The sequence below is a fragment of the Hylobates moloch genome, unplaced genomic scaffold, assembly GCF_009828535.3.
Source record: "Hylobates moloch isolate HMO894 unplaced genomic scaffold, HMol_V3 SCAFFOLD_2, whole genome shotgun sequence".
Classification (NCBI taxonomy): Eukaryota; Metazoa; Chordata; class Mammalia; order Primates; family Hylobatidae; genus Hylobates; species Hylobates moloch.
In genome coordinates, this window is record NW_026652277.1 from 34,697,562 (window position 1) to 34,719,089 (window position 21,528).

The following is a 21,528-nucleotide window of genomic DNA, read 5'->3' on the forward strand; positions in this document are numbered from 1 at the left end:
TTTCCAAACCTAGGGAAGAAAATAGTAATCCAGCTCTAGGAAGCCCAAAGGACACCAAATAAAATGAATGCAAAGAGGCACAACATATACAAATGGTCAAATGTTAGAGAATTTTGAAAGCAGCTAGGGAAAAGCAACTTGTGTACATGGGAACTCCATAAGACAGTCAGCAGATTTATTAAATTAAATAAATAAATAAATTTTTTTTTAGCAAAAATCTTGCAGGTCAGAAGGGAGTAGGGTAATATACTCAAAGTGCTAAAAGAAAAAAATGGTCACCCCCAAATACCATATGAGCAAACCCATCTTACCAAAATGAAGGGGAGATAAGGACTTTTTCAGGCAAATAAAAGCCAAGGGAGTTTACAAGAAATGCTAAAGGGAATTGTTTTTTCAAGTTTGGTGTTAAGTTTATTCTATTTTCTGTATAACTTTAAGTACATAAAGCTTATTTCCACAGGCCTCAGGAAATGGGTAGAAATCAGGGGACAATCTCTCTTCCCACCAAAAAAAGTTGGATATTTTGGTGTTTGTCTTAGAGGGAAAAAACTGAAATTTACATTAGCAGTGCTGTGCGAGATTCTGACATAAATCAAGACCTAAAACCAGCCTGCAGTAGAGGTTTTAGTCTTCTGTTCAGGTGCTTGGACAGAAGCCATACGCTGATGAGCATGACAGGGAAAAGGAGGCAGTAAAGACAGGTGACAGGCACCTAGCAGGGAAGGAGGATTCAGGAATGCCAGACTCCTTGGAATGGGGTGTTGTTTTCCTTTTTTTTTTTTTTTTCCTTCTGAAGTCATCTCTGTAGGAAGATGCTGGGCAGGGATCCCAGAGAAAGAAAGGGTCCAAAACTCCTTTAACTGCCCTGGACGAAGGCCACTGCTACAGCAGCTAGTACCAGAGGCTCTCCTATCTCATGGTTGAGGCAGACCTAGGATAGGATAGAGAATAAAAGGAATGCTTATGGGAAACAATTTTGTATGGAATGCTAGATGGCCAAGCCTCAGTCTTCGGTCCAGTACAACCCTTGCCTCACTTGTCAACAGTGAAAAATTAGTTTGATTAGAAGAACCATCTGGAAACATACCAGCTTCTGCTACCTTCATCCTCATTGTTAGAAAAAGATTAACCAGTGTGAACATTCTGATCTGTTCATTCCTGGGACTGTTTTTTTCCCAACAGACTGTTTGTTGGTAGAGTAACCCCCAAAAAGTCAAAGCTAAAATGCATCATCAGTCCTGGTCAGCAGTTCCTTAAGAATGGACTGGTGGCATGGTTGAGCTGATATGGAAAAGCTGCACCTTCCTGCAGAAGATGAACTGACCTGCTATCCCACCCCAAATCTCTCAGCCTGAAGTATATTTCAGTGAAGGCAGGTAGCTGTGCTTCTCAGAGCAGAAAGGTAAGCGCAGAAAGGTAGAGGAAATCTAGAAAAGAACCGTCTTGATACAGATTTATCCCAAGGTGTGAAGGGAGGGCAGAGAACCCAGTGGCACTTCACTTATCCAGCGATTTCTGTCACTGTCGTGACCAAATTGCTAAAGAGAATTTTTAAGTTGAGATGAAAGGATGCTAAACAGAAACACAAGAGTGTTGGAAAGTATGAAACTTATTGGTAAGGGTAAATATATAGATCAAAAGAGAGTAGTACATTACTATAATAGTGATGAGTAAATCACTTTTAATTCTACTATAAAAGTTAAAAAGTATTAAAGACAATGGTAACTAAATTATGCTAATGTATACATAACAAATATATGTAAAATTTGACATCAATAGCATACATTGTGAGGGGAGGAGAGGTAAATTGTAGCTGGAGGCCATTATCCTTAGCAAACTAATGCAGGAACAGAAAACCAAATTCCGTATGTTCTCACGTATAAGTGGGAGCTAAGTAATGAGAACTCATGAACACAAAGAAGGGAACAACAGACACTGGGGCCTACTTGAGGGTGGAGGTGGGGAGGAGGGAGAGGAACAGAAAAAATAACCACTGGGTACTAGACTTAGTGCCTGGGTGACAAAAAATAATCTGTACAGCATACTCCCATGACATGAGTTTACCTGTATCACACACCTGCACATGTATTCCCAAACCTAAAAGTAAAAAAAAAAAATAAAACAAATTCATAAAAGAATTTAGAAAAGTAATCCTAATTGTTTTAAGTAATTTTTATTAAAGAAAAAAGATGAAAGTATTAAAGACAATGATAACTGAAGTATGTTAATACATATGTAATATAAATACATGTAAATTTTACATCAATAGCATATAATATAGAGGAGGAGAGGTAAATTGGAGAGTACTTGAATGCAAAGGAAGTTAAGTTGTTATCAGCCTAAAATAGACTATTATAAAATATTTTATGTAAGCCCCTTGGTAACCACAAGGAAAATACTTGTAAAAGTTACACAACAGATAAAGAGAAAGTAATCAAAACTGTCAATACAAAAAAACACAAAAGACAGCAAGAGAAAAGGAGGGACAAAAGAACTACAAGACGAATAGTTAATAAATAGCTAAGAAAATAGCAATAGTAAATCTTTATTAATAATTATTAAAGATGTATATGAAATAAGCTCTACAATTAAAAAGATAACAGAGTGCTGACTAGATTAAAAACAACATCCAGCTGCATGCTGTTATAAGAAACTCACTTTAGATTCAAGGATACACATGCTAAAAGTGAAAAGATGGAAAAGGATATTCCATGCAAATTGTAAATGAAATAAAAGAGGAATGGCTGTAGTTATGTTAGAAAAGTACGCTTTAGTAAAAAAACTATCTTTAGAGACAAAAAGGTTACTTCACAATGATGAAAGGGTCAATTCAGTAGGAAGATATAACCATTGTAATATATGCACCCAACATTTGAGTCCTTAAATGTATATAGCAAATATTGACAGATCCGAAATGATAAATTGATAGCGATATAATAATAGTAGGACACTTCAATACCCTTCTTACAATTTGATAATAGTGGGGGACTTCAACACCCCACTAACAACACTAGACAGATCATTGACACAGAAAATCAGCAAAGAAACACTGGACTTAAATTGGACTTTAGACCAAATGGACCTAATAGAATATTCTACTCAATAACTGCAGAATATATACATTTTTTCTCATCAGCACATGGAACATTTCCAAGATAGATTTTATGTCAGATCAGAGAAGAAGTTTCAACAAATTTTTGAAAATCAAAATTATAACATATCTTCTTAACCCATATTGGATTAAAAGAGAAGTCAATAACGATAGGTGCTCTTGAAACTTTACAAATACATGGAGATTAAACAACAGGCTCCTGAAGAATGCAAAATTAAGATAAAAATTAATTTTTTTTTGAAATGAATAAAAATGGGGACACAACATACCAGAACCTCTGGGACACAGCAAAAACAGTGTTAAGAGGGAAGATTATAGTGTTAAATGCAAACATAAAAAGAAACACCACAAATTAGTAACCTACTGTTACACCTTATGAGTCTAGAGAAACCAGAGCAAACCAAACCCAAAGCTAGCAAAAGGAAAGAAAGAACAAAGATCAGAGTAGAACTATATAAAATTGAAGTAAAAAAAGTACAAAAAAATCAATGAAATGAAAAGTTGTTTTTTTGAAAGGACAAAGAAAATTGATAAACCACTCACTAGACTTACCAAGAAAAACAGAGAAAATCCAAATAAAGAATCAGAAATGAAAAAAGACACACTTATGACTGATGTCATAAAAATACAAAAGATTATCAGAGACTGCTATGAATGACGATATGCCCACACACTTAGAAAACCTAGAGGAAATGGATAAATTTCTGGAAACATATTATTTCCAGATTGAACCACGAAGAAACAAATCCTAAACAGACCAATAACAAGTAGTGAGATTGAATCAGTAATAAAAAATCTCCTAAGAAAAAAAAGCCTAGGACCAGATGGATTCATAGCCAAATTCTACCAAAAATACAAAGAAGAACTTGTACCAATTCTCCTGAAATTATTCCCATGTGTTGAAAAGGAGGAAATCCTCCCTAACTCATTTTACAAAGTCAGTGTCACCCTGATAGCAAAGCCAGACAAGGATATAACACAAAAAGAAAACTACAGAACAATATCTCTGATGAACACAGATGCAAAAATCTCCCACAAAATACTAGAAAACTGAATCCATGAGCACCTCAAAAACGTAATACACCACAATCAAGTGGGTTTTATTCCAGAAATGCAAGGAGGGTTCAACATATACAAATCAATAAGTGTGATTCATTGCATAAACAAAATTAAAAACAAAAAACTATGTGATCATCTCAATAGATGCAGAAGCAGCATTTGATAAAATTTAGTATCCCTTCATGATAAGAACCCTCAAAAACTAGGCATAGAAGGAACACATACCTCAAAATGATAAAAGCCATAGGCAATAAACCCACAGCCAACAATATACAGAATGGAGAAAAGTTAAAATATCCCCTCCCCCCACAAGAAGTGGAATAAGACAGATGTTCAATTTTACCACTACTATTCAACATAGTATGGAAAGTTCTAGCCAGAGCAATCAGGCAAGAGACAGAAAGAATACATCTGAATTGGAAAAGAGGATTTCAAATTATGTCTGGTTGCTGATATGAAATAGTGCATAGAAAACCCTAGAGCCTTCTCCAAAAGACTCTTAACATTTGATAAATGAATTCAGTAAAGTTTCAAGATATGAAATCAGTGTACAAAAATCAGTAGCATTTCTATATACCAAAAATAAACTGAGAACCAAATCAAGAAATCAGTCCCATTTACAATAGCTACAAAAATAATAAAATACCTAGGAATATATTTAACCAAGGAAGTGAAAAATAAGGAAAATGGTGTAACACTGATGAAAGAAATCGTAGATGACACAGACAAATGAGTAAGTATCCCACGCTCATGAAATCGGAAGAATCAATATTGTTGAAATACTGATTCTTTTGATTCAATGTTGATTCTTTTTTTTTTTTTTTTTTGAGATGGAGTCTTGCTCTGTCGCCCAGGCTGGAGTGCAGTGGCGCAGTCTCGGCTCACTGCAAGCTCCGCCTCCCAGGTTCATGCCATTCTCCTGCCTCAGCCTCTCCGAGTGGCTGGGACTACAGGCGCCCGCCACCACGCCCGTCTAATTTTTTGTATTTTTAGTAGAGACGGGGTTTCACTTTGGTCTCGATCTCCTGACCTCGTGATCCGCCCGCCTCGGCCTCCCAAAGTGCTGGGATTACAAGCGTGAGCCACCGCACCCGACCCTCAATGTTGATTCTTAAAGCAGTCTACAGATTTAATGCAATTCCTGTCAAAATACCAATGTCGTTTTTCACAGAAGTAGAAAAAATAATTCTAAAAACTCATATGGAAACAAAAAAGAGCTCGAATATCCAAAGGAATCCTAAGCAAAAGGAACAAAGCAGGAGACATCACATTACCCGACTTCAAATTATAGTCTTAATACAAGGCTAAGTAACTGAAATAGCATGGTACTGGTATAAAAATAGACACATAGACCAATGGAACAGAATAGAGAATCCAGAAATAAACCCACATACCTACAGCCAACTTATCTTTAATAAAGTCAACAAAAACATATATAGGGAAAAGGTCCTTAATCAGTAAATGGTGCCGGGAAAATTGGCTAGCCATACTAGAAGAGTGAAATTGGACCCATATCTCTCACCATACAAAAAAATCAACCCAAGATGAATTCAAGACTTAAATGTAAGACCTGAAGCTATAAAAATCCTAGAATAAAACCTAGGAAAAATTTTTCTGGACATTGGCCTAGGCAAAGAATTGATGACTAAGACCTTAAAAACACAAGCAACCAAAACAAAATAGGCAAATGAGATTTAATTAAACTAAAAAGCTTCTGCATAGCAAAATAAATAATCAACAGAGTGAACAGTCAACTTGCAGAATGAGGGAAGATATTTTCGAACTATGCATCTGAAAAGGGACTAATATCCATAATCTACAAGTAACTCAAACAAGAACGACAAACCCTAAAAGCCCCAATAAAGAGTGGGCAAAGGACATAAAGAGACATTTTTCAAAAGAAGATATACAAGTGGCCAACAAAGATATGAAAAAAATTCTCAATATCACTAATCATCAGAGAAATGCAAATCAAAACTACAATGAGATATTATCTTACACCAGTCAGAATGGCTATTATTAAAAAGTCAAAAAATAACAGATGTTGGCAAGGATGCAGAAACAAGGGAACAGTTACACACTATTGGTAGAAATGTAAATTAGTACAGCCTTTATGGAAAACAATATGGAATCTTCTTAAAGAAATAAAATTAGAATTACCATTTCATCCAGCAATCCCACTACTAGATATCTACCCAAAGGAAAATAAATCATTATATAAAAAAGATTCCTGACATATATTTATCACAGCACTCTTGACAATAGTGAAGTCATGGAATCAACCTAAGTGTCCATTAATGGATGATTGGATAAAGAAAATGTGAGATATATATGTATATCTCACATATATAATTTTAAGGGGTGCAGTGGCAGTTTTGTTACATGAATATACTGCACAATGGTAAATACTGGGCTTTTAGTGTAACTGTCACCCAAATAATGTGCATTGTACCCATCCCTCATCCCTCTTCCACCCTCTCATTTTTGTGTATACATATATACACAAAAGAAATATGGTATATATATATATGTATTTCTTGTATACATATATACACAAAAGAAATATGTATATGTACACAGACATTGTACACTCCCAAAAGTGGGAGGGTGGGAGAGGGGTGAGGAATGAGAAATTACTAATGGGTACAATGTACATTTGGGTGATAGTTACACTAAAAACCCCGTCTTCACCACTATGCAATATATCCATGTAACAAAACTGCCCTTGTACCCCTTAAAATTATACAAATAAAAAAGGAATTTAGGATATATCTTCCAGTACACCTTGTACATTTTTACTGGATAGATATTTATTCACAAATGATGTATTTAGAAAGTTAAATAAATGGTCATATTTTAAATATTTTTAAAACCTTTTTTCTCCCACAGGGGATTTATTCACATTCATACAAGTAGGATTGTTTTAATTAGTTTTCCTCCAGTGTAGAATTCTATTGTATGACTAGTACAGCTCATTTATATATATACATACTAATATACATTTAGTTTGATTCTAATATTTTGCTATTACAAATAATGTTGCACTAAACATCTTTGCATGTGTGTTTGATACACAAGGGTATATAACCAGTCAGCAATTGCTGGTTTGTAAGTTATGTGCATTTTCAACTTTATTAGCTATTACCAATTTTTTTCCTAATGTGGTTATAGTTATTTATTATTTTAACATTGGGCAGAGTTCTTGTCTCAGCAATCCTCATCAACACTTAGTATTTTCTGACTTCAGAGTGATAGGTATGTGTATCTCTTAGGTTCTATTTCTCTTTTTACTTTGTAAGTTGACATTGTTTCCTATGTTTATTTGCTGTTTCTATTTCCTCTTCTGTGAATTCCTGTTCATATTCTCTGCCCATTGATTTTTAGGCAGTTGTTATGTATTCTGGATATCAGTCCTAATGTCTTTTAGATGTGTTTAATATTTTCTAATATTAGAAAATATTCGTTTTACTTTGTTCATGGACTTTCTCTATAGAATTTTTTTTAATGTGATCAAATTTATTAATTTTTTTATTCACAGGTTTTGTTTTTTGGTATCTTTTTTGAGAAATATTTTTCCTACCTTGTTGAAATAAGGTTATTTTATATTTTCTTTTGATCTTCTTGCTGAGATTTTACATTTATGTGTAACACTTTTTTTGTCTGCATGGGATGTGAGATTCTCTTATTTGTGTTTAAAAGCAGTTACCAAAATATGCATATGTTACATACTCTTTTCTCCACTGATTTGTAATGGTGCTTCTATCATATACATTGTAATAGTAAATGAAATAAAATAAAAAAAATTTGTGTCTACTTCTGAGATTTCTATTTGGTTCTGCTGATCCGTTTCTAATCTCAAACAAATAGCACGCTATTTTTAACTTTACAGTTTAACAAATCTTGTATCAAATGAACTAAGATCTCCTATACTGCCCTCACCTTTAATTCTTCCATATGATATATTTCTTGGCTTTTCATAGACATTTGACCTTCCATTATTAATTTTAGAATCTGTTTGTCTCAGTCAAAAAACCAAAAACAAGTCAGGTGCAGTAACATGTGCCTGTAGTCCTAGGTACTTGGGAGGCTGAGGTGGGAGGATAGCTTTAGCCCAGGAGTTCAAGGCTAGCCTGGGCAACACAGCAAGACCCTGTCTTAAAAGAAAAATTAAAAAAATAAAAAGCAAAAGCAAAAAACAAAAGCTTCATTTGGATCATATTTATTATACAATCGTCACATCTAAACTATGCTATATCTCTCTGTTTAGATCTATATTTATCTTCTTTCATGATATTTACTAATTTTTCCACAAAGGTCTTGTACATCTTTGTTAAATTTATTTCTAGACACCATGTAGGCTTTTATTTGCTGTTGCAAATTACATCTTTTTAAATCTGTATTTTCTTATGAATTATTGTTGGTATGTAGGAACAATGTTGATTTATATATTTTGCTCTTTGATCCAGCAACTCTTTAACTTGCTTATGGTTTTTCTATAGGAAGAGTTCCTTAAAATAATAACCTTGAATAGTCTTTTCTACTTCTTTTGTGTTTTTCTTGAATTGTCTTCCTCTTTGCTTTCTCACTCCCTTACTCCTTTCCTCTTTCCCTTTCTTTTTTCCTTTCATTACATCCGCTAAGACATACTATGTTGCGTATCAGTTACAGACATCTTTGTCTTCCTGATAAATAGAAATGCTTATTAAATTTTACTTATAGGTATGATGCTGTAGGTTTTCGGGACATATCTTTTATTATCTTCTAGCCTTAATTTTGCTGGCTTAAAAAATACTCATTAATGTGTGTTGAAATTTATTAATTTTTTATATATGTTAAGATGTTTATAAGATTTGTCTCACTTAATTTGGGTCATAAAGGATGTGAATACATTTTTCTTGATATTAAAACATCTTGCATTTGTTATATATTACTAGTTTTTAAATTTACTGGTATGTATGCGTCTGTGTTCGTAAGTGGGATTGCTACGTGCTTTTCTTGTGTTCTCCATTTTTGGTTTTGGTATGAAGATTTTATAAGTGTTCCCTCTTTTTTTCACTCATTGGAAAAGTTAGCACAACTAGGGAAATTTTCTTCCTTGAAGAATTATTCGAAATTATTTATAAAACTACCTGGGCCTGGGTGTTTCTTTCTTCTTGGGAGAGATGTTTGTCTATTACTTCAGATTATTTAATTGACATTGATTTATTCAGGTTTACTATTTTTTTTTTTAGTTAATTTTGCTAATTCTAGTTTGCATAAAGTGGTCAATTTTCGCTAACTTGAAAAGTTTTGTGGCTTAAAGCATGCAATTTTTATGACTAAGAAAACTATATTTTTAGTTGTGTTGATTTTTATTCTTAAAATAATTTTTTAAAACTTTAATCTTTGTGTCTTATTTTTAACTTTTATTTTAAGTTCAGTGATACAAGTGCAGGTTTGTTACGTAGGTAAACTTGTGTCAAGGGGGTTTGTTGTACAAACTATTTTATCACCTAGGTATTAAGCCTGGTACCTGTTAGTTATTTTTTTCTCATCCTCTCCCTCTTCTCACCCTCCACCCTCTGAAAGACCTCAGTATGTGTTGTTCCCCTCTGTGTCCATGTGTTCTCATCATTTAGCTCCCACGTATAAGACAGAGCACGTGGTATTTGGTTTTCTGTTCTTGTGTTAGTTTGCTGAGAATAATGACCTCCTGCTCCACCCATGTCCCTGCAAAGGACATGATCTTGTTCTTTTTTATGGCTGCATAGTATTTCATGGTATATATGTACCACATTTTCTTTATCTAGTCTATCTTTGATGGTCATTTAGGTTGATTCCATGTCCTTGCTATTGTGAATAGTGTTACAGTGAACATATGCATGCATGTATCTTTATAATAGAATAATTTATATTCCTTTGGGTATATACCCAGTAATGGGATTGCTGGGTTGAATGGTATTCTGTCTTGAAGTCTTTGAGGAATCACCATACTTTCTTCCACAATGGCTGAACTAATTTACAGTCGCACCAACAGTATATAAGCATTCCTTTATCTTGAAAACTTCACCAGCATCTGTTATTTTTTTGACTTTTTTCTCTTTTTTTTTAGTATTGTGTTTTTTAAAATTTATTTATTTTTATTATACTTTAAGTTCTGGGGTATATATGCAGAACCTGCAGGTTTGTTACAGAGGTATACATGTGCCATGATGGTTTGCTGCACCCATAAACCTATCATCTACATTAGGTATTTCTCCTAATGCTATCCCTCCCTTAGCCGCCACCCCTTGACAGGCCCTGGTGTGTGATGTTCCCCTCCCTGTGTCCATGCGTTCTCATTGTTCGTCTCCTACTTCTGAGTGAGAACATGCAATGTTTGGTTTTCTGTTCTTGTGTTAGTTTGCTGAGAATGATGGTTTCCAGCTTCATCCATGTCCCTGCAAAGGACATGAACTCATCCTTTTTTATGGCTGCATAGTATTCCATGGTGTATATGTGCCACATTTTCTTTATCCAGTTTGTCATTGATGGGCATTTGGGTTGGTTCCAAGTCTTTGCTATTGTGAATAGTGCCGCAATAAACATACGTGTGCATGTGTCTTTATAGTAGTATCTCACTGTGGTTTTGATTTGCATTTCTCTGATGGCCAGTGATGATGAGCATTTTTTCATATGTTTTTTGGCTGCATAAATGTCTTCTTTTGAGAAGTGTCTGTTCATGTCCTTCTCCCACTTTTTGATGGGGTTGTTTGTTTTTTTCTTGTAAATTTGTTTGAGTTCATTGTAGATTCTGGATATTAGCCCTTTGTCAGATGAGTAGGTTGCGACAACAGAGATATAGATCAATGGATCAGAACAGAGCCCTCAGAAATAATGCTGCATATCTACAACTATCTGATCTTTGACAAACCTGACCAAAACAAGCAAGGGGAAAGGGATTCCCTATTTAATAAATGGTGCTGGGAAAACTGGCTAGCCATATGTAGAAAGCTGAAACTGGATCCTTTCCTTACACCTTATACAAACATTAATTCAAGATGGATTAAAGACTTAAATGTTAGATCTAAAACCATTGAATTAATTTTTGTATAAGGTGTAAGGAAGGGATCCAGTTTCAGCTTTCTACATATGGCTAGCCAGTTTTCCCAGCACCATTTATTAAATAGGGAATCCCTTTCCCCTTGCTTGTTTTGGTCAGGTTTGTCAAAGATCAGATAGTTGTAGATATGCGGCATTATTTCTGAGGGCTCTGTTATTTTCCATTGATCTATGTCTCTGTTGTGGTACCAGTACCATGCTGTTTTGGTTACTGTAGCCTTGTAGTATAGTTTGAAGTCAGGTAGCTTGATGCCTCCAGCTTCGTTCTTATGAATTTTAATATTTAAGTCTTTAATGTGTCTTGCGTTAATTTTTGTATGTGGTGTAAAGAAGGGGCCCAGTTTCAGTCTTCTGCATATGACTAGCCAGTTATCTCAGCACCATTTATTGAATAGAAAATCCTTTCCCCATTGCTTGTTTTTGTCAAAATTGTTGAAGATCAGATAGTTGTAGGTGTGTGGTCTTATTTCTGGGTATTCTATTCTGATCTGTTGGTCTATGTGACTATTTTTTGTACCAGTATCATGCTGTTTTGGTTACTGTAGGCCTGGACTATAATTTGAAGTTGTGTAGCATGATGCCTCTAGCTTTTTTCTTTTTGCTTAAGATTGCCTTGGCTTTTCAGGCTGTTTTCTGATTCCATCTGAATTTTAGTTTTCTCTAGTTTTCTGAAGAATGTCAATGGTACTTTAATAGAAATAGTATTGAGTCTATAAATTTATTTGGGCAGTATGGCCATTTTAACAATATTGTGGAAATTTCTCCCTGGATAATGTATAAAGCCAGATGCAATACTGAATTTCTGGGGAATTGCATAGATTATTGCCACCACCAGAGACTTGGAAGACTCAGGAGTAGAGATAGTTATCACATCTCTATGTAATTTGCTTATGTGACCTGTGCAGAAGTCAGATTAATTTTGGGAGGTGACTGTGGATCATTATAGACTTAATCAGATGGTGGTGATAGAGACTGCAGCTGCTATCTCAGATATAGCATTTTTACTGGAGCAAAACAACATGGTCTGGTATATTGATGGCATTATGCCGATTAGATTTGAATAGCTGTAAGTAGGAAGAATCTTGCAAACCGGATAATGGAAGATAAACCCCATGAAATTTCAGGGGCCTGTCACTGCAGTGAAGTTTCTGGGGTCCAGTGGCCTGGATAACGTCAAAATATCCCCTCCAAGGTGAAAGACAAGTTGCCATTCCTTCCATCATCTACCATGAAAAAGAGTTACAACTCTTGGTAGGTCTTTCTGGGTTTTGGAGATAATATATATTGCATTTTGGTGTGTTGCTTTGGCCTTTCTGCTGAGATACTGTTAAGTGTGCAGTTTTGAGTGGGAACCAGAGGAAGACAAAGCTGTATAGTAGGTTCAGGCTGCATTGCAAGCTACTTTTTCATTCAGGCCTTATGATTCAGCAGATCAAATAATACTTGAAGTGTTTGTTGCAAACTGGGGTGCTTTAGAAAGCCTCTGGAAAGTACCAATATGAGAATAAGAGCACGCAACCCCAGGATTTTGTAATATTTCTATGTCCTCTTCTGCAGATAACTAATATAAAATATAAAAGCATGATACAACTGTGCTATTTCTAATTAATATACTTTGAATATGTAGATACCCATGGGCTAAAAGTAAAAGCATGAAAAGTGATATATCGTGCGAGCATCAATAAAAATGCTGTAGTGGCTATATTAGTATCAGATAAAGTACCTGTAAGAATAAAGAGTATTCCTAGAGATAAAGAGGGATATTTCATAATGAAAAAGAAAGAGATCATCGAGAAGACACAGTAATCCTAAAGGCATAGGCATGTATAGGGATCCAGAATGCTTGAGGGAACAACTGACAGAATAGAATGGAGAAATAAAGAATTAACAATTATAGCTAGCTATTTCACTACTCTGGTCTCAATAATTGATAGAGCGAGACCTCAGTGAGGTTATAGAAGATTGAATAGGACTATTAGCCAAGTGTGACCTAATAAGCACTTAATAGAACATGTCACCCAATATGTTTAAATATGCATAATACACATATTTCTACATGCACATAGAACATTTACCAACATAGAACATATTTGTATTAATAAAACAAGTTTTAATATATTTAAAGTATTGAAATAATAGAAAATATACTCTCTGATCACAACAGTGTTTACAAAAAATAAATCACAGAAAAATGTCTGGAAAATTATTATAATTTGGAAATTGAGCAACATACTTCCAAATAAACCATAGGTGAAAGAGGAAATTATGAGGAAAATCAGAAAATATCTCAAGCTATGTGAAAATGAAAACAGCATATCAACATTTGTAGGATAAAATATTGTATTTAGTGGATAATATACAGAATTAATGCTTATATTAGAAAAGAAGAAAGATGTAAAATCAGTGTACTCAGCTTTCACATTTAGGAAATAGAAAATTAAAAGGACAAACTAAACTCCAAAGAGGAAGAGAGATAACTGAGTGGAAGTAGGTGAAATAAAATTCTGTAGCTCTGTTCTCCACAAGGAAACAAGGAACAATTAAATGAGGTTCAAAACATCTACTATAAGAAAGTAAGACTAATTTATTCATATCTCTAAAAAGTAAATTATCCTAAACAGACTGTTGGTAGAAATATGGACGTTAAAGGTACTTACTGCTAGTGAAGGATCAGAAGAAAATGAGGAAGACATTATTTGAAACTATGGGAAAGGGGATTCTTGTTATAGAGTGGTAGAAAGTGTAGCTAAATTGTGTCCTACATGATTATGTGGAAACCAGACTTTGTAAGGAATGTCCTTGGATTTGGATAAGGAGACTGCCAAGTGTCGAAGGTGTGCTGAGGTTTCTTCTTTCTGCTTATAGTAAAATGTGAGAGGAAAGGCACAAATTGAAGGAAGAACTGTTAAGCCAAAAGAAACCAGGACTTGATGATGTGGGAAATTTCCAACCTATCCAATTTGAAAAAGACACTCAAATTTGAAGATTCACTTTCAGGAAAGCAAGTTTTGGGGAGAAAGCTGAGGTTGTGGTTGAATTATCTTTTGCTAGTGCCTTGGAAGGATCTAGAGCCAGAGTATTCAGTCACACAGAAGCTCTTTGAAGAAATCAGGTGTATGACTCATGGATCCCTTCAGCCATCTCTGAAGAAGCCAAAAATAGACCTGCATTATCTAGGAAAGACCTGTGGAGGAGCTGTTGTGTGGAGTGAATTCCCATGACAGATGTAGGAGACTCAAAATGTTCATGAGATTTTATATCAATAGCAGCACTGCCAGCTTGGACTGAAAGGGACAGAAAGAAGGATAAATGAAAGAAGACTATCAAGACTCTGGAATTCTAAAGGCAGGAAGCAGGCTGATAAAACTACTTATGCTGAAAGCAATGCTACTATTCATGAAAAAGGAAGATTGACTCCAAAGTCAGAGCCATCCTGTTCTCTGAGGGTGAAGCTGTGAACCACACAGGTTATTCCTAGGCCTTGAAACTCAGTGGAGTTTTCCTTACAGGGTTTTGAGATTGCTTGAGATGGCTGATTTCTTTTTTCTTCCCATTTTTTCTTTTTTGAATGGAAATGTTTATCTGGTGTTCTACACTTATTCCATCTTGTATTTTGACAGCTGTTAACTTGTTTTCTAGTTTTGCAAGTCTACGGATAGAGATGAATTTTACCCTAGATGGATCATATCCAGAATTTCATCCATATCTGATTTTTATGTTTCAGATGATGTGAATTTGGGTTCTTTGAGCTGATGAGATTTAGATTAGATTTCAGACTTTGAGCTGCTGTTGTAATGAGTTAAGACTCTTGGGAATATTAGGATGGGATGAATGTATTGAATGTGAGATGAATGAATCTTTGTGGGCTAGACTGCTTACTGTGGTAGAATTATATCCCCCTAACGATGTTCATGTCCTAATCCCTGGAACTTGTGCATGTTATTTGACATGGTAAAAGAGACTTTCCAATGTGATTAAGTTAATAAATGTATGTTATTTTAAGCTACTAAATTTGTGGTATTTATTAGAAGAGCAATAGGAACAAATACCTCTTGTCTTTGGAATTGCCTTTCCCCTGGGAACACTGGCCGTTTTCCAAGGAAGAGCCTTCTGCATCTTACCAGTCTGAGCAGCTGCCTGGTAAGTTTGACAGACTCATGTGGTCCAGAGGGCACAACCTGGTGAATGTTCCTTGTATATCTGATAAGATTCAGTCAAGAGATAGAAAGCACACCAATAATGTGAATGTTGATAATTTAATATTAAAAAATTAGTTAAAAATGGTCAACTACTTATAATGGAAAACTAGACTCTATACTAAAACAGCTTATGTAGGAAGCATCTACAAATATACTGTCTTTAGTGGGATTGGGTAAAGAGAATGAGAAGCAGAGAGAGAGAAGGGCAAGAAATACACAAAGAACTCGGAAGAATCACCTCCCGCTCCTAAGATTGAGATCTCACTAGAGAGGGCATAGCTATGGTTCACTGGGTGGCAAACAAGTTCACTGGAGTCAGTGGACTGGAGTTTATCTATATGTAGTTATCAACTGAAGTAATGGCAGATTGGGGCTTGTCTACAGGAAGCTGTCCTTGAGGGTTCCTGAGAAACTCAATGGGCCTCCAGCATGTCACTAGCAGGCACACCACAGAAGGAAGAAAATACACTAGAATTAGGAAGTGGAACCCCTTCCTTTACCATGACATACAATGTCCATCTGGTGCCCTCTCTTGCCAACTAATATTAGACAAGCTGGCAAAAGAAATTTGTACAGGGTCCAGATCCAGTAAAACCTAGGCCAAGGAGGATAAATGTGGAGGCAGAAGAATAAATCGGTAACTAACACCGTACACTCCATTTTTTTTTCTGTCCATACGTTTATTGTCTTTACCTGAAAATCTTCATAGGAAATTTTTGGTTTAGCTCTCAGCAGCCCGCTCCTGAGCTCTGAGGAAGCTTGCCTTCTTTTGAGCTACCCCATCTTTTTTCTGAGCAAGGGACATTTTGGGATGATTCCACCTCTTCTTTTTAACTTCTTTCTTGGGCTTCTTTTCATAGACTGGATTCTCTCATATAGCAGCATGAGCTTTCCTAGACATCTCCATCATGTCTGGAGTTACTCTGTTCTTTATGTATTGAGAGAACTGTTTCTTGTAATTATCTCCATCTTACATGTAATCTGCAACATTCTGGCCCACAATGTGCTTCCGGTGTAGTTCTACATTAAATTGCTTGCTTTCAGAATCATAACCAGGGAATCATTTGGTACTGTGAGGGATAGACAAGCCTCCATCCACAGCTCCCTTCAGGGTGCCAAAAACTTTATTGCCAGTGGTAGTTCTGGCAAGGCCTGCATCCAAATAGCAGGTAAAGGCACCTGGCTATCAATGCTTTCCACACTGTATTCATCGCCAGTCACCTCCACTTGGCCTTCATAGATCTTGTCCATGCCAAACCTATTGAGTAGCCTGCAGGCCAGCAGCAGGCCAGTACAATATACTGCAGCATAATTTGTCAGGCCAACCTTCACACCATATTTTGGCAGTTCGTGTGCATATGCTGCATAGACTATTATATCCCTGTCCATACAGGCATAAGCAGTCTGACAACTGATATCTCTGTTTGTTACACGAACTATCATCCTATATTTGGATGTTTTGTATTTATTTTCATCCTGTATCACTAAGTGTTTCCAAGCACGGTATTCAGTTTTACCCTTTCCTCGTCTTCTAAATTTCACTTGGTATCTCTTAAAGCAGGCCTTATTCTTAACAACTTTAACAAACTGTGGAACAGAGACCTGCAGACCCAGCAGCACTAGGGGGTGGAAAGGGCCACAGCCGATACACTCCTTTTATTAGTCAGCTTCTGTTTCCTTTTACACAACAACAAAACAACTCTGTTTCCACCTAACAAAGCAAAGCTATTCTTTATACAAGTAAAAAAGGTTTGACACTTTCCTTATGAGGAGATATACATTTCCAGTAGTTGTTGTATAAATTACTTGCCAACTGCATTAATTAATCCTTAAATTCACTTGAACTTCAAGTGAATACTCTTAAAGAGTAAACTAAAGTAATCCTTGATAATAAAGGAGAGCCTCTTTGCTATCCTCCCCATTTTATTCTTATACCTTTTGGAATACAGATGGGGGTCATTAAATTTGCAGTAGTCATTTTATGACCATGATATAGCAAAAAGAAAAGATGTTCAAGAGAATCCTAAAGACCTGAGTTTTGACATTGTTGAGTCTTGAATTAATATTTACATAGCCTATTTCTGGACTTCTTGCTTTATAATACAAATAAAACTTTAGTTTTAAAAACAATATTGAGTTTGTTGATATTTGTGGCCAAATGCGTTTATTCCGGATATTCTTATAAAACAAACTGAAAAGCCAGTGAAAGTAATTATATTGAGAGAAAGCACAGTGAAAGTAAAATTCTGTCATGAAATGATACTATCAAATGTTATATAATATCAGTGGCATATGTTTACAATAGCATTTACAAGTATGCCAAATATCTGTACAAAAATGTATAGGTACTTTAGTTTATTCTTGTATTAAACTACTAATTTCAGAGTATAAATTTAACCCTTGCTTATGTGTGCTACATATATATGTGGAGGCGACTTTGGCAACATTTGGTTATATTTATCATTGAAAACACAAGCAATGGGAGAAGTGGTGTTTTGTTGATTTAATATTATAGGACATATGGATTTGAAAATTTTCATTGAGATCAGCAGTGACATATTAATGTTATGGAAGAGTGTTATGTAAATAATAGGTATTCCAGCTAAGTAGCTATCCACACTCTGCTTTGTTCATGGAAAACATTTGATAATCAGCAGTGAAACTACTAGACAAGAGGAATGATGATAGCATGATGGAAGAATAGGAGTTTCCAATGCACACTCCTCTGTATTAGTCTGTTTTCACAGTGCTATAAAAATACTACATGAAACTGGGTAATTTATAAAGGAAACAGGTTTAATTGACTCACAGTTCCACATGGCTAGGGAGGCCTCAGGAAACTTACAATCGTGGCAGAAGGTGGAAGAGAAGCAAGCAAGTACTTCCTTCACAAGGTAGCAGGAGAGAGAGAGAGAGAGAGAGAGAATGAATGCAGGCTAAACTGCCACTTTTAAAACCATCAGATCTCATGAGAACTCCCTCACTATCATGAGAATAGCATGGGGGAAACCACCCCCATGATCCAGTCTCCTCCCGCCAGGTCCTCCCTCAACATGTGAGAATTACAATTTGAGATGAGATTTGGGTGGGAACAGAGTCAAACCATATCACCTTCACAGAAACATCAGTTTAAACAACCATCTATGCATAAAAATATGTTCACAAGAGCTAAGGATTCCAGATGAGAGATTACAGTATCTAGGTGGAGCACATAAATAAGAAAAGATGCATTAAAGAGGGTGGGAAGGACAGTTTCACATTACTGGCATAACCCCTCACCCCAACCTGAGCAGGATAGTGCAGAGAAATGTGTTGGGAAAGGAGGATGAAGTAAGGACCTCACTTTGCCTCAGAATCATGTCACCAGGCCCAACCCAGTGAACCCCAGTGCCAGGATGTCCCCGACAAACCTACACTTCAAGCCTGTCTTAGCACCAGGTCACCCTGGCAGATCCAGGCTTCAGGCCAACACCAGTGGGTACAGGCTCCAGTACTGCCCTTACAGGCCAATAACTTTTGTCTGCGGCACTGTCTGTAGCAGTGATGGCTACAGACTCTAGTATGGCCACTGAAGACCCAGGCAAAAAGCCAGTACTTGCAGATCCAGGCTCCAGGCCTGCCCCAACACCAAGCCATCCTCGGTAGACTGAGGTACCAGTCTTGCCCTTGCAGATTCAGGCTCCAGGCCCACCAAAGTGCTAGGCCAGCCCCTGCAGACTCAGGCTTCAGGCTAGCATCTGTGGACACAGACAACAGGCCCACCTGCCCACTGACTCAGGAACCAGGCCAACCTGAGCAAGGATTCAGCAGTAAGCCTACCTGACCTGTGGACCTCACCAGTCAGCCTACCAACTGAATATCTTGATGGGCTGACTAATGATGGATGTTCCCTGCTGAAGCTTGTATGTAAAGACTAGAATAAGAGCCTGTTCCTTCAAATGCACAGACACCGATGAAAGACAGCAATTATGAAAAATCAGGAGAAAGTCATACCACTAAAAGAATAAAATAAAGCATCAGGAACTAACCCTAATGAAATGGAGATCTATGAATAGCCTGACAAAGAACCATTGTCTTAAAGAAGCTTAGTGAGCTACAAGAGAACAAAAATGCACAACTAAACAAAATCAGGAAAACAATACATGAAGAAAATGAGAAGTTCAACAAGAAGATAGAATATATAAAATAAAACCAAACAGAAATTGTGGAGCTGAAGGACACAATGACTGAACTAAAAAATTCCACAGAGAACTCTAATGGCAGACTTGATCTAGCAGGAGACAAAAATCAGTGAACTCAAAGACAGGTTATTTGAAACAAATAGAGAAACAAAAAGAAAAAATGAAAAAGAGTAAAGATAGCCTGTGGGATACAACCAAACAGAACAATCTATGAATAATGAAGTTCCAGAGGAGCATAGAAAAAGAATGGGACAGAAAACTATTTAAAAACATAACTACAGAAGAATTCCTGGATTTGGAAAGGAACACAAACATCCAGATCCATGAAGCTCAAATAGCCTAAAATAGATTAAACACAAATAGATAGTCACCAAAAACATTATAATCAAATTCTTTCTTTTTTCAATTGTACTTTAAGTTCTAGGATACATGTGCAGAACGTGCAGGTTTGTTACACAGGTATACATGAGCCATGGTGGTTTGCTGCACCCATCAACCTGTCATCTACATTAGGTATTTCTCCTAATGCTATCCCTCCCCTAGCCTTCCACCCCCACACAGGCCCTGGTGTGTGATGTTCCCCTCCCTGTGTCCATGTGTTCTTATTGTTCATCTCCCACTTCTGAGTGAAAACATGCAGTGTTTGGTTTTCTGTCCTTGTGTTAGTTTGCTGAGAATAATGGTTTCCAGCTTCATTCATGTCCCTGCAAAGGACATGAACTCGTCCTTTTTTATGGCTGCATAGTATTCTATTGTGTATATGTGCCACATTTTCTTTATCCAATATATCATTTATGGGCATTTGGGTTGGTTCCAAGTCTTTGCTATTGTGAACAATGCTGCAATAAACATATGTGTGCATGTGTCTTTATAGCAGAATGATTTATAATCCTTTGAGTATATAGCCAGTAATGGAATTGCTGGGTTATATGGTATTTCTGGTTCTAGATCTTTGAGGAATTGCCACACTGTCTTCCACAATGGTTGAACTAATTTATACTCCCACCAGCATTGTAAAATGTTCCTATTTCTCCACATCCTCTCCAGCATCTGTTGTTTCCTGACTTTTTAATGATAGCCATTCTAACTGGCAATAGATGGTATCTCATTGTGGTTTTGATTTGCATTTCTGTAATGACCATTGATAATGAACTTTTTTTCCTATGTTTGTTGGCCGCATAAATGTCTTGAGAAGTGTCCGTTCATATCATTTGCCCACTTTTGGATGGGGTTGTTTGTTTTTTTCTTGTAAATTTGTTTAAGTTCTTTGTAGATCTGGATATTATCCCTTTTTCAGATGGATATATTGCAAAAATTTTCTCCCATTCTGTAGGCTGCCTGTTCACTCTGATGATAATTTCTTTTTCTGTGCAGAAGCTCTTTAGTTTAATTAGATCCCATTTGTCTATTTTGGATTTTGTTGCCATTACTTTTGGTGTTTTAATCATGAAGTCTTTGCCAATGCCTATGTCCTGAATGGTATTGCTTAGGTTTTCTTCTTGGGTTTTTATGCTTTTAGGTCTTACCTTTAAGTCTTGTATAATCAAATTCTTAAACGTAAACAACAACAAGTATTTGAAAGTAGTAAGATAAAAACAACTGATCACATACTAGGGAACAATCATAACATGGTCAGTGGATTTTTCATCAGAAACTTTGCAGGCCAGGAGACAGTGGGATGATATATTTTAAATGCTGATAGAAAAAAAAATTGTCAACCAAGAATATTCTACCTTGCAAAGCTGTCCTTCAGAAATAAAGGAAAGGTAAGTAATTTCCCAGATGAGCAAAAATTATGGGAGTTCATCACCACTATACCTGACTTACAAGAAACACTAGAGGGAGTTCATCAAAGAGAAATGAAAGCAATAACTAAAAATATGACAACACATGAAAG

At 36.0% G+C, this 21,528-nt stretch overlaps 1 protein-coding gene and 1 pseudogene across 2 annotated transcripts in view; one reads left to right on the forward strand and one right to left on the reverse strand.

Annotated features, from left to right (window-relative positions):
- The window catches only part of STPG2 (sperm tail PG-rich repeat containing 2), a 688,703-nt gene that overhangs the window by 100,560 nt on the left and 566,615 nt on the right, over positions 1-21,528 (forward strand). The window lies entirely within an intron of this gene.
- Positions 16,172-17,031, reverse strand: LOC116457289 (large ribosomal subunit protein uL18-like; annotated as a pseudogene).